Source organism: Chiloscyllium plagiosum, chromosome 33 (assembly GCF_004010195.1).
Source record: "Chiloscyllium plagiosum isolate BGI_BamShark_2017 chromosome 33, ASM401019v2, whole genome shotgun sequence".
In the NCBI taxonomy this organism is placed as follows: Eukaryota; Metazoa; Chordata; class Chondrichthyes; order Orectolobiformes; family Hemiscylliidae; genus Chiloscyllium; species Chiloscyllium plagiosum.
The window spans coordinates 5004740-5023332 of record NC_057742.1 but is presented as its reverse complement, the minus strand read 5'-3'; the positions used below and the strand labels follow the sequence as shown (position 1 = coordinate 5023332).

General features: G+C 42.3%; 1 protein-coding gene and 1 non-coding gene across 2 annotated transcripts in view; both read right to left on the bottom strand.

Moving 5' to 3' along the window:
• Positions 1–18593, bottom strand: part of LOC122539626 (rho GTPase-activating protein 23-like) — a 266170-nt gene that overhangs the window by 211850 nt on the left and 35727 nt on the right. The gene's annotated exons all lie outside the window — the stretch shown is intronic.
• On the bottom strand, positions 9625–9696 carry trnac-gca. Its single transcript has one exon. It is a non-coding gene; the product is annotated as a tRNA-Cys (tRNA).

The window sequence follows — 18593 nt, the reverse complement described above, 5'->3', positions numbered from 1 at the left end:
CTTGCCCATGTCCACAGAACCGCCTGTCCGTCCCTCTAACTAGAGAGTCCCCTATAACTAGCGCTCTCCTCCTCTCCCCCTTTCCCTTCTGAGTCTCAGTGCCACAGACCCCTTCACTGCAGCTTACACCTGCAACGCTGTCCCCCCCAACAGTTTCCAAAGCTGTATATTTATTTTTTAGGGGAACGGCCACAGGGGAACCCTGCACTGCCTGCTTCTTCCCCTTCCCACCTCTAACTGTTACCCAGCTACCTCTGTTCTCCGGCGTTACTATGTCCCTGTAGCTTCTATCAATCACCCTCTCAGCCTCTCGAATAATCCTCAGTTCATCCAACTCCAGTTCCAGTTCCCTAACTCGTTCGGTGAGGATCAGGATCTGACTGCATTTCCTGCAGACGAAGTCGGCAGGAGTATCGGTGGTCACCCCTATCTCAAACATCCTGCAGGAGGAACATTTTTCTGCCTGCGCTGCCATGACTGTACACTTTCTCCAAAAACAAGAACACTGAGTCAATAACACTGAGTCACTTACCTGTGGACTTTAAAGTTAGGTTAGAGGAGGAGGGTGGGAGGGAGGCCCTACGGAAGTAGGACCTGGGGTCTAGAACACACCCACTCAAATACTAATCACTTACCTTCCCGCTCAGCTATGCGCTCCAACCTCACTTCCACTGCTCCCAATCAAATGACCGTTGGTGATTAAAGGGTGAGTATTTATACTCACAGTTCTCCTTCCCGGCTGCCCTTCTGTTTGCCGTCACTTCCTCTGCTGCTCCCGCTCTTTTTGTGAAGAGAGGAAAAAAAAAACACCGCTGCCCGCTACAGCTAAGTAATTTTGAAACAAACTGTCTTACCTTAGCTGTAATCTCCCGGGTTCGCCTTTACTCGGCCGCTGCTCCCACTCAAATGATAAGGCATAAGTCAGGATTGTGATGGAATACTCCCCACTTGTCAGGTGGAATACACTTCTAAAAACACTCAAGAAGCCTGACACCATCCAGGTCAAAGCAGTCGACTTGATTGGCACCATATCCACTCTCTCCCCCACCAAAGCTCAGTTGAAGTAAGTACCATCTACACGTGGTACTACAGAAATTCACCAAAGATCTTTAAACAGCACCTTCCAAACCCACAACGGCTTCCGTCTGGAAGGACAACTGCAGCAGATACATGGGATCACCACCATCCGCAAGTTCCCTTCCAAACCAATTACCATCCTGGCTTGAAAATGTTGCCCTTCCTTCAGTGCCATTGAGTCAAAATGCCAGAATTCGCTCTCAAATGGTATTGAGACTCACCTCCAGCACACTTATGGCAGTGGCTAAAGAAGACAGCTTATGAAGTTTCACAACGGCTTTGGCAACTGTCTGTGTGGAGTTTGCACATTCTCCCAGTGTCTGCTTGGGTTTCCTTCCACAATCCAAAGAGTGCAAATCAGGTGACTTGGCAATGCTAAACTGCCCATAGTGTTAGGGGCATTAGTTAGGGGTAAACATAGGGTAGAGGAATGGATCTGGGTGGGTTACTCTTCAGAGTGTTGGTGTGGACATGTTGGGCCGAAGGGCCTGTTTCCATACTATAGGGAATCTAATCCTTCCGATAGGAAGGAGACCAGAATTGGAAGGATGTTGTGAAACTTGAAAGATTTCAGAAAAGATTTATAAGGATGTTGCCAGGGTCGGAGTATTTGAGCTATAGGGAGAGGTTGAGTAGGCTGGGGCCATTTTACCTGGAGCATTGGAGGCTGAGGGGTGACCTTATAGAGGTTTAAAAAATAAACAGACAGTCTCCTCCCTGGGGTGGGGGAGTCCAGAACTTGAGGGAATAGGTTTTGGGTGTGGGGAAAGATATAAAAAAGAAGAGACCTAAGGGGTAACTTTTTCACACAGAGCGTGATACGTGTATGGAATGAGCTGCCAGAGGAAGTGGTGGAGGCTAGTACGATTGCAACATTTAAAAGGCATCTGCATAGGTATATGAATAGGAAGGGTTTGGAGGGATTTGGGCTGGGTGCTGGCAGGTGGGACTAGATTGGGTTAGGATAGCTGGTCGGCATGGACAAGTTGGAGTGAATGGTCTGTTTCCGTGCTGTACATCTCTATGGCTATCTTCTCAATGGCACTAAGGAGCAGGTAAAAAATGCTAGCTCGCCAACCCTCAGCTCAAGAGAATTTAAAAAAATGTTTTTCTTGAAGTTTAGTCTTAGTTCCTTTTGCAGAGAACTGGCAGCTTAAGCAAACAAGAACAACTGTACATACTCTGGTCTTTCTCTCTCTCTGTCTGTGTCTTAGTAACTTGTTTCCAGTTACACGTGCTAAGATAGCTAAGAACCAATCAGCTTCACTTGTTAAAAAAACTCCACGTTTCCTGATTGGATTCCTGAAAAGTACAGGCGGTCACAAAAACAGAGTACATAATAAGCATAAAATTCTTTGCTTTGGAACTGTGCAGGCATCTTGTTGGATCCCTGCTTTTAAAAACCAATTCTTTCTCATTATAGTCCACAATTTTTTTTCCTGAAAGACACAGCCCTTAGTGTGTTAAGATCTTTCTAACGGTGTTCTATATTTAGATAGCTTTTTAAAATGAACTTCTACTTTTGTCTAATAAACTTTTGTTCTATCATTAAAGCAATTCTGCAGCCTTGTATAATTATCATTCATGAACTGATCGCCACGTTAACTGAAAACAAATTGAGCAAGCCAGTTATCATTCTTGGTTCTGACTTGTCTAGTAATGCCATCAGCTTGGATCGTAACACGGTTGAGGCAGGACTCGTTAGGCAGGATAACGATACAATTATCTCTTGGTGATAAAGGTGAACTACGTACGGTTGTGATTTGGAGATGCCAGTGTTGAACTGGGGTATACAAAGTTAAAAATCACACAACACCAGGTTATAGTACAACAGGTTTAATTGGAAGCACTAGCTTTTAGTTGTCCACCTGATGAAGGAGTGGTGCTCCGAAAGCTAGTGCTTTCAACTAAATTTGTTGGACTATAACCTGGTGTTGTATGATTTTTAACTATATATGGTTTAGAGGTTAAGCATGACCAATACATCTAAGGAAGTTAGGGGCATGCTGAAGGGTACCGCTTGGGAGAGGGAGAGAGAGAGAGTTTTATTGGGAACCAAGGCTTCAAAAAGATGAAGGATAGCCAATGCTTGAACAGATTGACAATGTCAAAATATTAGGAGAAAGTGAGGACTGCAGAGGGAGATCAGAGTCAAAAAGTGTGGTGCTGGAAAAAAACACAACAAGTCAGGCATTTCATCCTGATGAAGGGTTTATGCCTGAAACATCGACTCTCCTGCTTCTCAGATGCTGCCTGACTTGCTGTGCTTTTCCAGCACCATATTTTTTGACAGCTGTAGAAACATTGCAAGGACTGAAAGGTCAAAAGCTAGGCAACAATACCAAAATGGAGGTAAAAATGTTTCAATTGAAATGAATAAGCTCTTAACTCAACTGACAGAACCAATTCATTTTTCCTGAATTCACAAAGCTGTGACTATTGTGAACACTGGGAGCTAACAGCCTGCTCAGCACTCTGTTTCACCCTGTGTCCTGCTTGGCCAGCACTTTGGGATCTCCAGTTTAATCTAAACCCCTATTTCATCAGCAAATATTCGCAACCTTAGTCACGAACTTTCAGTGATCATAGCATTCAGTGACAAATATTTTCTGTCAATTTTATTACAAGATGTGAGGCTGAAACTTGTATACATAAGTGAGTATTCTTAAAAATGTTTCTAAAACTTTAATTTTGACATAGCCTAATTGCCTCACTTTTGTTTGCATATACATTTCCACACATAAATAACTTACATACTCACTTCCAATCACATGCACGTCTATGCACACACAATACACAAGTGTCAACTATTTCTACATCCACCCATATGACTCAAACTACAACTGAGGCTCAACACTTAAACACATGGCATCTGTTTCTGAAAAAGATGTTTGGCTATTTTACTTTATTACATTTTTGCAGTCAAAAAGATTGTCCAATATAGTTACTGTTATAATGTGAACTGCATGCCTCCATAACTGGCACAAGACAGACAACCGCTATCTCTTTCACAAAACAAAACCGAAAGAGTTATAGATGCTGTGAACAGAAATAAAAACAGAAGTTGCTGAAAAACTCAGGAGATCTGGCAGCATCTGTGAGGAGAAATCAAAGTTAATGTTTTGGGTCTGGTAACCCTTGAAGGGTTTTATGCTATACAGAGTAATTAATTCAAAGGCTTGCTGCTGCAATTATACAAGTGCACTAACACAAGTAGAAACAGAGACATGCAGCATGAAATAATGGCTTTGTATATTTTTAGCTTTCAAAAGCTGAACTGGTTGGATTCAGGTAATACCATCCCTTTAAAGTGAATAACTATTTTGAACAAGACAGGAACCCTAAGTGTTCTATTGATAATCATCCAGCATTTTTGTGTTTCCAGTCACATTTAACCAATAGGTTTTCTCTGTATACTACTATTTGCAGATTAAGAAGCTATGAAATTTCAGGCCTGTCAAAAGTTTATTTTTGAAAGTCGTTAGGATGGTTTGACTTAGTGTGTTAAATGTAACAGCGAAAGCCCCTTTTAACAAAATGGTGAAGTGTAAAATGAATTGAAGATTCACTTTTGTACTAAAATGTAAAACAGGCAAAGACCAAATCTTCTACTCAACTTTTTGATGTGACTCTCAACTTGCTTATTTCAAGTGAAATGCAAACACCTATGGACAAATAAACAGTAAAGTGAGAATGCTTTGATACAACAAAATCTAATTCCATCCAAGCTTGAAAGCGCTTACACTGCATTGACACTTTTGGTTTCAGAGAGTCTTAAATTTAATTTAATGCGAAAGGTTAGCATGTTTTTTCAGCTTGAAACCTGAAGCTAATCCTAATCTTTGAATGTTATATAACTTCCAGAAGGATATAGTCATCCTAGTACTCCAGACTTAAAATTAGCTCATAATCATACAAATGACAGCATTTACGGAAATAGGTCATTCATTTTTCATTTTGATAAAACAATTCAGTGCAGGAAGCATGAATAAAGCAACATGTCCAGGGCTAGGTATCAAATTTCTAATATGAACATCTTCTCCCAGCCTAAAAGTGTCTGCTCTGAATCAAAAACTCAAGTTTAAACCTGAACAAACAAATTACCTTCCCTTAGAGTAGTTGTGTAAGCTGTGACTTTTGAATTGATAACTCAAATAAATCTTTTAACTGAATCGCTTGAACGTAACCTAGTTGTCAAAGGCCATCTCTCTCACTCCTTTGGAATTCATACCTTTTGTCCATGCTTGAATCAAGGCTAAATTGAGGTAAGGAGCTGAATGGTCCTGATGGAACCTAAACTGGGCAACAGTGAGCAGGATATTGTTGAGCAGATGCAGCTTGATAGCACTTTTGACAATAGCAGTTTCCATCACTTTACTGATTGAACATAGACTAATGGGAAGATAATTGGCTGGTTTGGATTTGTCCTGTTTTTGTGTACAGTTCATAACATTTGTAGAAGTACATTACAAAACATTTCAACTTGAAACTTGCAGCAAGTATAATAAAATTCAACTCATCTCTGCACAGCTTGTTCTATTCTTGGACATCAGAATGCAATTGCGATGCTCTGAATATTTACATATCCATTCAATATCAACCATATAATGAGGGCAAATCATTTCAAATTGAAAATTACAGGAAGTACAGTCAAATTAAACTGATTTCAAATTTTTCAGAAGAAATGAAATGCTGGAAATGCACTTCAGATTACGCAATATCTATAAAGATACGTCAAGGTTTGGGAATGGAAACTGTTCTTCAATTTAAGTTGTAACTGAAAACAACCACATTTTCGCCCTTTCATAAAAATGAGTAGCCGACTTATTCAGAGGTTTAAAATTTTCTCTCTGATCTCTATCACTGACCTGGGAAATCTTCCACATTTTGTCAGGCAGATGTCAGTTTTTGGGTATGCTGGAACAGCTTGAGTAGAAGAGTAAGTTCTGGAGCAGAGGTCTTCAGGTCTATTGCCAGAATGTTGTCAGGGTCCATAGCCTTTGCAGTATCCTGTGCCTCCAACCACTTCTTCATATCACATTGAGTGAATCCAGTCGGTTGAAGACTGGCATCTGTGATGCTGGGAGCCACTGGAGAAGGTCAAGATGAATCATCCACTTGGCACTTCTGGCTGAGGATTGCTGCCAATGCTTCAGCCTTATCTTTTGCACTAGTGTGTTGATGTCTTCCATCATTGACGATGGGAATATTTCTGGAGCCTCCTCCACCAGTAAGTTGTTAATTATCCACCACAATTCACAACTGGATATGGCAGGACTACACAGCTTAGATCTGCCTATCACTTGTTGCTTATGCTGTCTGGCATGCAAGTAGTTTGATAATTTCACCAGGGTGTTACTCCTGGCATGCCTTCCTGCACTTTCCATCGAACCAGGGTTGATCTCCTGGCTTAACGGCAATAGTCGAGTGGGAGATATGTCAGGCTGAGGTTGCATGTCATGCTAGAGTACAATTCTGCTGCTGTTGATGGCCCATTGAACCTCATGGATGCCCAGTCTTGACTTTCCAGGTCTGTTCAAAGTTTATCCTATTTAGCACTGCAATAATGCCACACAACACGATAGACGGCATTCTCAGTGTGAAGGCAGAACTTTGTCTCCACAAGGACGGTGTGGCTGTTACTCTTACTGAAACTGTCATGGATATGTGATACAGAGCCTTTAATTTTGTCTTTTTGATATCTTTTTAACATCTATGGCAGAATCTTACAGACCCTGAGTGACATGGACTACAGCTAGAAAGCTGGGAGAACTGCATAATGCGTCCAGCATGGCCTTTCCCAATATTGGAAGCAACAAATAGCAATTTCCAGCAATTTCTTGGGCATTGTGATAAGATTCTCACTTTGGAGCAGTGAGATATTTATTGACAGGATTTGTGCTCATTATCACCCTTATTATGTAGGTTCCTATTGCACCAGATAGACCAGATGCCAAGAATTCCAGGCATGAAAATTAAAACAGGTACCTGGTCATTCTAGCTCCCCCTGACCTCCATCTTAGATACCCAGCACCAATGGCTCAGTGTATGGGCTATAGGCATTGGTTACACACATCCTACATCCTATATCCCTGCACCTTGGCATCTGACACTTAATGCCCTCTGAACACCATCATGGCACATCTCTGATCCACTTACAGTAAGCTTCCATTTTTTAATGCTGCGCTTTGCAGTGCACCAGCACCTCTCATCACAATGCTGCTGCAAGGACACTGTGATTGGACAAGGATGCACCTCATCATTCATTCTCCTACTACTCGCTCAACTGTGTGCCTCCTTCAATGCTCATAGCATCTTGCCTTGCTCTGTCATGATTTATCTTTTAGTGCAGACACAAAGCCAGGCAGCATGCTATTACTGTCACCAATCACCAGACCAGATTGTGACTACATCAGTGCTACCCTTGTGATTTCCAGCCCACTGTGGTTGACAAGGCCCTCAAACGCATTCAAGCTATCAACTGTACATCCACCCTTGCCCTTTCCCATCATTCACAACAGCGTGATCGAGTCCCCCTTGTCCTCACTTTTCACATCATCAGCCTCCGCAAAGAATCATTTTCCATCATTTCAGACAACTTTAGCAGAACGCTAACCCAAACACATTATCTTCTCACTCCCTATCTTCATTTCACAGGGACTGTTCCCTCCAGGACACCCTGGTCCACTCTTCGGCAACCAACACCACCCTTCCCTTCCCACAGCACCTTCCCATGTAAATGTAAAAGGTGCAAAGCCTGCCCTTTCACCTTGTCCCTGCTCACCATCGAAGGATCTAAATAGTCTTTCCAGGTGAAGCAGTATTTCACCTCCTACAATTTGGTTTACTGCATTCACTGTACTTAATGTGGCCTACTCTACATTGGAGAAAACATACACAGACCACTTTGCAGAACACCAACTGTCCACGTGCATGCATAACACCGACCTTCCCATAGCCAGTCATTTTTACAAAGCATGCCCACTTCTCTGTTCTTGGCATGCTAGAATGCTCCAATGATTCAAAAAGCAAACTGGAAGAACAACATCTCATCTTCAGACTAGGCATTTTACACACACATTCTGGATTAATATTGAGTTCAACACCTTCAGATTATGAACTCATTCCCATTTCTTCTCACTTTCTTTTAGCTTTACTTAAAGTATTTTTGGTCACCATGTCCCCTCTGCCCTCCCACCACACCAGTAGGACCACCTGTTCTTGCCAGTTTGGCAGTTAGTCAGTGCACTGTTCTGCCATTCTCACATTTGGAACACTTAATCTGTACTATCAGCACCCTTTCTCCCACAGCATTTATTCCCCCCCCCCCCTCACTATTGCATTCATGCTGCCCCCTCCAATTCACAACAGCTTTAATGAAGAGTCAACTAGACTAGAAACACTAGTATGCTCTGTCCACGGATGCTACCTGACCCGCTGTGATTTCCAGCATTTTTTTGTTTTCTATGCTACCGTTGTACTTTGTAATAGCAGCATACAAGGGAAATATACTGCATGTGCTCAAAGTTGGAAAGGAGCTGAGTCACATTATGGGGGTTCCAGCATCGAAAGTCAAGCTTCCAATATCAGTTCAGGGGCTTGGGTATGGGAATGCTCAGGGAGCCACTTAAGGCAGTCAGGATCAGGACCCTAGTTGTGTAGGATGTAGATGTTGGGCGCTCCACTACTTTTCTTTGCTTTCTTTGCCCTAATATGGGCTATTTTTTTTCCTGCGCTGAGAGAAATAGAACATAGAACAATTCAGCACAGAACAGGCCCTTCCGCCCTCGATGTTGCACCGACCTGTGAACTATTCTCAGCTCGTCCACCTACACTATCCCAAAACCATCCATGTGCTTATCTAAAGATTGCTTAAATCTCCGTAATGTGGTTGAGTTGACTACGTTAGCAAGTAGGGCGTTCTACACCCTTACTATTCTCTGTGTAAAGAACCTGCCTCTGACATCTGTCTTAAATCTATCACCCCTCAATTTGTAATTATGCCCTCTCGTACAAGCTGACATCATCATCCTAGGAAAAAGACTTTCACTGTCTACCTTATCTAACTTTCTGATCATCTTGTATGTCTCTATCAAATCCCCTCTTAGCTGCCTTCTTTTCAATGAGAACAGACCCAAGTCTCTCAGCCTTTCCTCATAAGACCTTCCCTCCAGACCAGGCAACACCCTGGTAAATCTCCTCGGCACCTTTCCAATGCTTCCACATCCTTCCCGAAATATGAGGACCAGAACTGTACACAATATTCCAAGTGTGGCCGCATCAGTGTTTTGTATAGGTGCAGCATAATATTGCGGCTCTGGAACTCAATCTCTCTACGAATGAAACCTAACACTGTATGCATTCTTAACAGCACTATCCACCTGGGTGGCAACTTTCAGAGATCTATGTACATGGACTCCAAGATCCCTCTGCACATCCACACTACCAAGAATCTTTCCGGTGACCCAGTACCCTGCCTTCCTGTTATCAAAGTGCATCATCTCACATTTAGAAAATAGCTCAATTGCAGGGAAGGTGCTTGTTTAAAGGGGGCGTCCAGGTTTGAACTGGGGACCTCTTGATCTGCAGTCAAATGCTCTACCACTGAGCTACACCCACACGAAATGCAGGGATATAGTGAGATGAAAGTGGGTGGCACATCTGTTACTATTGGTTGAGGTGGGAAAAGTTTGAGGTTTTCTGACTGACTACTTATCAGTACAAAAGCAATGCATGAGTCGAATGGAGGGTGAGTGGGCTGGGTAACAGCAAGTGATAAATAATATTGCACTCAATAGTGAGAGTGGTGGACAGGAGACTGCGTGGGAGGTGGGCACAGTGGCAGCAATAGACTGAATGCGACGAGAGTGTCTTCTATCAGAAAGAAGACAGTGACACTTATTCTGGCAGAGTAGAAAGGTCATTGATTTCCTGTGCTTCTGGGCATTCTGCCAAATAGATGAGGCAGTACGGACCTCCGTGTCAATCTCAGAACACACTGGCAGGGTGGTCTCCATTGCCGAACACAGTGGTAATTGACTGCTAGCAGCACTAGCAAGGTGGTCTGGCTACAACAGGTGGTAGAATCAAATTAGACAAAGGGATGCCATAGGGCTGGGTAGAAGTTCACATAGTGCATTTAGGAAGGTAGTGCGAAAAAGCATGCTAGCCCTCAGAGTCACATAGATATATTGCATGGAAACAGATCCTTTGGTCCAATTCGCCCATGCCAACCAGATACCCTAAATTAATCTAGTACCATTTGCCTAATATCCTCCTAATCCCTTCCTATTTAAATACCCATCCAATGCCTTTTAAATGTTGTAATTGTACTAGCCACCACCACCTCCTCTGGTAGCTCATTCCATACATACACCACCCTGTAAGTTCCTTTTAAATTTCTCCCCTCTCACCTTACGCTTATGCCCTTTAGTTTTGGACTTCTGCACCCCAGCGAAAACACCTTGTCTATTTACCCTATCCATGCCCCTCATGATTTTATAATCCCCTATAAGGTCACCCCTCAGCCTCCAATGTTCCAGGGAAAATAGCCCCAGCCTATTCAACTTCTCCCCCTCCAATCCTGGCAACACTCTTGTAAATTTTTTCTGACCTCTTTCAAGTTTCACAACATCCTTTAGATGGGGGGGGGGGGGGGGGGGACCAGAACTGCACGCAGTATTCCAAAAGTGGCTTAACCAATGTCTGTACAGCTGCAACATGACCTCCCAATTCTTATACTCAATGCACTGGCCAATAAAGGCAAGCATACCAAATGCCTTCCTCACTATCCTGTCAACCTGGGACTCCACTTTCAACCTGCACGTCGAGGTCTCTTTGTTCTGGGCAGGACCTGAATAAGTCCTGCCCAGACTTGGCTTTCCAAAATGATGAGAAATCTACCCAAACCTCATATGTCACTGGACTTGACCTCGCATTGACCATGCCTCTTATCCATGCATAGCCATTTCCGTGATTCCTACACCCAACTTCGTCCCTGAAGTAAACTGTCTTTCTCATTTAATGGATTTGTATCCAGCATTGGCATTCCTATCCAGGTCCAGGAACATGAGATTTAACCTGGTGCAGAGTCTTATCCCCATTAGCAACTGTGCTGGAGCTATGCTGGTACGAGGGGTGGGACAGTTGCTATCTAGTGAAGCTGTAGGCCATTTCTTTAAGCTTGCTTTCAAAATTTGGACTGCTCTTTCTGCCAGGCCATTAGATGATGGATGGTATGGATCTGCACTCATATGATGAATACTATTCGACTTGAGTAAAGACTCAAAATGATGGCCCATTATTTGTGATTAACACATCAGGAAGTCCACGTACTGCAAAGATGTGCATAGTTTTTCTATCGTCGCCCAGTGTTTTAACAAATGAACTCTATGCATATTCAGCCATTGTGAACGGACATCCACAATGAATCTGCACATTGAGCCGATAAAAGGACCTGGACAGTTGATGTGTAACCAAGTCCAAGGTTTACCTGACCACTCCCATGATGTAGGGCAGCTGTTGGCAATAATCTTTGTCCTTTTTGGCACTGCCCCACCAACACAGCTATGACTGCATCCAATCCTGGCCGTCAGACATAACTTCTGACCAATATCTTTAATTTAGAAATTCCTGGATGACTCTGTGGAGTTCAGCTAGTATCGGGTGGCAAACATTGCTTGGGACAACCACACTTGCTCCCCATAATAATATGTCATCCTCTACGGTGATCTGGTCTCGCTGGTTCCAAAAAGATTTCAATTCTAGTTGTGACAGCCCTTTGTAGTTTCCCCCATCAGCATCAACTGCTTCAGTTTTGCCAGGGCCAAATCTTACTGCATCCAACGTCTGATATTGTCAGCTGTGACTGAAAGTGAGTCCATAAAATTTAAATCCATTATAGACTCTTCCAGTGGCAGGACCACTGATAGTGTATCTGCCAGCAGGAGACAGCGCAATGCATCTGCATTTGCTACTTGGCTTCCTGGAGAGTGTTCCAACCTGTAATCATACACCTTCGTATTACAGCCCACCACTGCTTTGTTCTCTTTGGGTAGACCAGGAGGAGTTTATGGTTCATTATTACAAATATACTTCTGTAAAGTATTGATGGAACTTCCTGACCCCAAATGCGATGGCCAAATATTCCTTCTCTATCTGAGCATATTTTGTGCTCTGCATTAGCCAAAATCCCCGATACATACGCTAATGGGCATTCCTCTAGTACTATCCGGATGCCATGTAGGGAGGTATCGCATATCAATACCAGATCTCGTTTGCAATCATAGTGTGCCAAAACCTTAGACGATGATAGCTGTATTTCTTCGCTCGCCTGAAGGCTATGGTTTGGCTACACAACCATTTCCAAGGCTGACCCTTTTTTAAAAAGTTGATGCAAAAGGTCCCAGGATGGAGGCTAGGTTATGTATGAACATTCCATAATAGTTCACCAGCCCAAGGAAAGACGTAAGCTCCAAAACTGACATGGGAGCTGGGGCACCTTTGATCACTTTCACTTTAATTTCCAATGTGTGTAACCCAGTGTTGTTAACTCTGCAGCCCAAGTAGGTCACTTGAGGTGTTTGGAACACACATTTTTCCCTTCTTAGGCACACACCTGCCTGAGGGAAACATATAAGGATTATGTCCAAGTTCTCCAAGTGCTTTTATTTGCCTTCCTTATTATTAGCACGTCATCTGGATAAATGGCTACCTGGGGTAGACCTTGTAAAATATTTTCCATTGTCCACTGAAAAATTGTCCAGGCTGTTGATACCCCAAATGAGAGTCTCATATTGGTACAAACCCTTATTGGTATTAGTTGTAGCATACTTCTGGGAATCCTCATTAAATTGCAATTACAAGTACACATGGCTCATGTTCAGCTTTGTGAAGGACAGTTTCCTGCCAGCTTTGCATATAAATCTTCTATGCAAAGGGTATTTATCCAGCTGCAAAAAGCAATTTACTATTCATTTAAAATCCTCATGAAGGTGAATAGAACAGTCAAGCTTTACAATCAGTATGACTGGCGCTGACAATTCCACAAACTGGACTGGCTTGATGATTCCTTCGCTTTTCAGCCTTCTGATTTCTGCCTCTGCTTTTGCCTGTAGAATCATGGAAAGCTTCCTGGTCAACATGCAAGGTGGCCTTGGCTCCTTGACAGTTCCTAAACTCCCCTGAAAAACTTCACTCAGGCAACCATTTTCTAATTGAAAAATGTTGAGCCAATCTTTCTCAATCAAATTCGCCTCATCAAGCTTGGGTCAGAGCCTTTTACTATAACCTGTAGCAACTGAATCAGGTCCACCTCATAGGAGACCACAACTGAAGTTGTTTCTTTAACCTGTAAGGGATCCCCGGTATATATTCTCAGTCTGGCCGAGGAGTAATGCAGACTTAAAAGTTGGATTCCACAGGAAATTTTGTGCAAACTGGTTCTGCAATCACTAAAACGGTCACACTGGTATCAACATCCATTAGAGCCGGGTAACTATTTAACCAGATGTTTATTTTGTTTGGTTTTAATTTGGATGTTGCATAGCAATTTAACTGTTCCAAGCCAGATGTAAGTGGACTTTCCAAGGTGCGCACTCTCTTGGATACTGGCCTATGAGTTCTCTTACTCATTTTAAGTCTCATGGGACTTCTTTGCTGTCTCAAGTCTGCATTCCAGTAGCAACTGCAATGGCTTGCCAACCCAAATCCTGAAGAAAATTTGAACCAATTGGCCAAAGCTTGGTTTTGTTTTCAGGTTTTGCTCTGGACTGACCTGGAGTCCCTTTGTTCTGAGTGAGGCAGTGCTTTTACTCAAGTGGTGTACCCAAAGCTCAGTAGACCTGGTGAAGGTGTCCACTTCCACTGGAATACACTGTTACACGTATGCTCCACATGCCATATTTTCCAATCATAAGACCAGTCGTGATGTCTGTCTGAAGTGCAATTGGACTTCAGCTAGTAGGCACTTTTGCTTGGTTACACCATTAATCCTACATACCAAATTGTCTCTCATCACCTCATTAAGGGTTAAACCAAAGTCACATGCCTCTACCAGTCATCTTAGCTTAGTCAAAAATCTCAAAACAGATTTGCCTGCTTCTCAAAGTACTGAGCAAAATCAATAGCATCTCAGAATTAGAGGCAGCTTGGGGTTGTAATATTCCTTAACTAAGTCTGTCCACTCTTGAAAGGTTTTAAGCATCTGGTGCCTCAGGGAAGTAAGGCTCCTAATAATCCAACAAAGCTGCGGGTCCACAAGCTGTCAGGAGAATTACGCATTGATTTTCATCTGTTCCAATGTAATTTGCCTGGAAAAATAACACATTCTTTCCAGATTCTGGGCCCAGTCTTCAATAGCAAGATCGATGGGTCAAGCTTTCCAAATAACAGCATGATGCCAGAACTGCTTACCCCAACTCAAAGACAACTGTTGCAAGTTGAATTTCTTCAGAAGCGTGCTTTTCTCTCATTGCTATTGACCTATGACCAGCAATTATCCAACTTAATGGCAGAGTAGGCTCGATGGCATGAATTGGCATTTTCTATTTCAATACTCCTATTCCCTTCTCCGTCATATGCTATCCTTCTTTATGTACAATTAGTCTCTAAGGCAAAATGACAACTATAAGCAGGTATGAGAAATTACAGTACCCTTCACGATACGGGGAACTTGATGACCAGAATAAATTATACTTTTACTCTGGTCATTCAGCATTCACTGCCCATCCATAATTTCCCAGAGGACAGTCAAGACTCAACCACATTGCCATGGGTCTGCAGTCATATGTTGACCAGACCAAGGAAGGATGGCAGTTTCTTTCCCTAAAGGAAATTAGTGAACCAGTTGGGTTTTTCTGACAATCGACAATGGATTCACAGTCATCATTAGACTCTTAATTCCAGATATTTATTGAATTTAAATTCCACCATCTGCTGTGGTGGGATTCAAACCCGGGTCCCCAGAACGTTACCTAAATCTCTGGATTAACAGTCCAGCAATAATACTGCTAGGCCATTGCCTCCTCATACTGATACACTTTGAAAGCTGAGAAATGAAGAGATGGGAGGATGAGACATGCCTCCATGACATAACAACTATAAATCTGTACAATAAGGCAAATGTATTAAATCGAAATATTTTGGGGGACTGCTCTGCACACCAGCTAGGAATATGCCACCAACTGCAGGATTACAAAATGGATTTGTTTTAAAATAGTGATGGAAAAGGATAGACCAGATCTAAAAGTTGAAGTTCTGAATTGGAGGAAGGCCAACTTTGACAGTATTAGGCAAGAACTTTCAAAAACTGATTGGGGACAGATGTTCACAGGTAAAGGGACAGCTGGAAAATGGGAAACCTTCAGAAATGAGATAACGAGTGTCCAGAGACAGTATACTCCTGTTAGGGTGAAAGGAAGGGCTGGTAAGTATAGGGAATGCTGGATAACTAGAAATATTGAGGTTTTGTTTAAGAAAAAGAAGGATGCATATGTCAGGTATAAGCAGCAGAGATCGAGTGAATCCTTCAAAGAGCATAAATGCAGTAGGAGTGAGTATACTTAAGAGGGAAATCATGAGGCAAAAGGGGGTCATGATTTGGCAAATAGGATTAAGAAAAATCCAAAGGGTTTTTACAAATACATTAAGGACAAAAAGGTAACTAGGGAGAGAATAGGGCCCCTCAAAGATCAGCAAGGCAACTGTTGTGTGGAGCAGCAGGAGATTTGGGAGATACTAAATGAGTATTTTGGGCCAGTGTTTACTGAGGAGGACATGGAAGATATAGAATGGAGAAAAATAGATGGTGACATCTTGAAAAATGTCCACAGAGGAGGAAGTGCTGGATGTCTTGAAACACAAAGATGGATAAATTCCCAGGATCTGATCAGGTGTACCTGAAAAAACTCTGTGGGAAGCTAGGGAAGTGATTGCTGGGCCCCTTGCTGAGATATTTGTATCATCGATAGACACAGGTGAGGTGCCAGAAGACTGCAGGTTGGCTAACATGGTACCATTATTTCAGAAAGGTGGTAAGGACAATCCAGGGAATTATAGACCAGTGAGCCTGACATCAGTGGTGGGCAAGTTGTTGGAGGGGATCCTGAGGGACAGGATGTACGTGTATGTGGAATGGCAAGGATTGATTAGGGATAGTCAACATGGCTTTGTGCGTGGGAAATCATGTCTCACAAACTTGATTGAGTTTTTTGAAGAAGTAACAAAGAAGATTAATGAGGGCAGAGTGGTGGACGTGATCCATATGGACTTCAGTAAGTTGTTCGACAAGGTTCCCCATGGAAGACTGGTTAGCAAGGTTAGATCTCATGGAATTTAGGGAGAACTAGCCATTTGGATACAGAACTAGCTCAAGGGTAGAAGACAGAGGGCGGTGCTGGAGGTTGTTTTCCAGACTGGAGGCTTGTGACCAGTGGAGTGCCACAAGGATCGGTGCTGGATTCACTGTTTTTCATCATTTATGTAAAGACTGGATATGAACATAGGAGGTATAGTTACTATGTTTGCAGATGACACCAAAATTGGACGTGTAGTGGACGGCAAAGATTACCTCAGTTTACAACAGGATCTTGATCAGATGGATCAATGGGCTATGGAGTGGCAGATGGAGCTTAATTTAAATAAATGTAAGGTACTGCATTTTGGCAAAGCAAACCTTAGCAGGACTTATTCACTTAATGGTAAGGTCCTCGTGGGTGTTGCTGAACAAAGAGACCTTGGATTGCAGGTTCATAGCTCCTTGAAAGTGGAGTCGCAGGTAGATAGGATAGAGAAGGCAGCATTTGGTATACTTTCCTTTATTGGTCAGAGTATTGAGTACAGGAGTTGGGAGGTCATGTTGTGGCTGTACAGGACAATGGTTAGGCCACTTTTGGAATATTACGTGCAATTCTGGTCTCCTTCCTATCGGAAAGATATTGTGAAACTTGAAAGGGTCCAGAAAAGATTTACAAGGACGTTGCCAGGGTTGGAGGATTTGAGCTATAGGGAGAGGTTGATTAGGCTGGGGCTGTTTTCCCTGCAGTCTCAGAGACTGAGGGGTGACCTTATGGAGGTTCATATAATCATGAGGGACATGGATAGAATAAATAGACAAAATCTTTTGCCTGGGGTGGGGGAGTCCAGAACTAGAGGGCATACGTTGAGGGTGAGATGGGAAAGATATAAAAGAGACCTAAGGGGCAACTTTTTCAAGCAGAGGGGGTGCATGTATGGAATGAGCTGCCAGAAGTAGTGGTGGAGGCTGGTACAATTGCAATATTTAAAAGGCATCTGGATGGGTATATGAATAAGAAGGTTTTAGACAGATATGAGCCAAGTGCTGGCAAATGGGACTAGATTAGGTTGGGACATCTAATCAGCATGGACAAGTTGGATTAAAGGGTTTGTTTCCATGCTGAACTTCTCTACGACTCTATGACTGATCAGCTGACACATTTGAGAAGTGTTCAATTGACATTTACACTTAAAAAGAGTCAGAAAGGATTAAATGACTTAGCTGGAAACTATTAATTTATCTGTTGAAAACGCACATTTGATTGCAGAAGGGGAAGAACCCTGGAATAGCTGAACTTGAATATTTCCTGCTTTGTTTCAAGTCCAGAGTCCAACTGTCAGTTAAATGGTTCAAACAGCACATTAGCAAAATTACAACATCACCACAGATTTTGAATCCTCAACCGCAAGCCAGAATTTCAGCAACACTTCTGAACAACAAAATCAGAAAGATTGATACCTAATACACACTCAAAATAGTCAGCAAAGCAGCAAATCTTTCAATTATCAGTCTGATTTACAATCAATACCAACTCAGAATTTAATTATCCAAATTAGATTCCATAAATAAGGTCCTACCAGGAAATGCTATTAAATTATGCTCAAACATGCAGTACATGGAGATAAAATTCAGTACTGAACAAATGGTGCTTAATCAACAATTAAAAGTACTGGCCCAATATTGTGCACATCATTGTATCTTTTACTATTTCCAAACACAATGATCCTGTTGCAATTGCGTATCTATGCAAACATTTGGCAGTACAAAAGCTTTAAAGTGGAAAAGGCAATTGTTTCAATTACTCATTGTTCTCCACTTAATCAGGTTTTGATTGCCAAGCTTTATCAGCTATATTTGATTATTTATAATTGTTCAAAAACTGTTTGCTTTCAATATACCTTTAAGTGAAGTAGCACATCTCTTGTGACTCAGTGAATTGGAAAACATGCAGTTGTGTCAAGAAATCACTTTATGGAATGAGCTTTTACATAGCAATTGATCTTAGAATACATTTCACAGCAAGTTAGAGGAAGCATTGTTGTGTAGTCAAAGGAGTATTGTATCTGGCAGTTTGGACTGAAACAGACAAATATTTACCAAGTGTCAGAGTGGATTCATTCCTTAAAATCTGGAAAAAGTTTTTTTCACGATTTGTACGAATTATAGTTAATCATTTTGGGAGTCAGTTAGCTCAATTGGCTGGGCGGCTGGTTTGTGATGC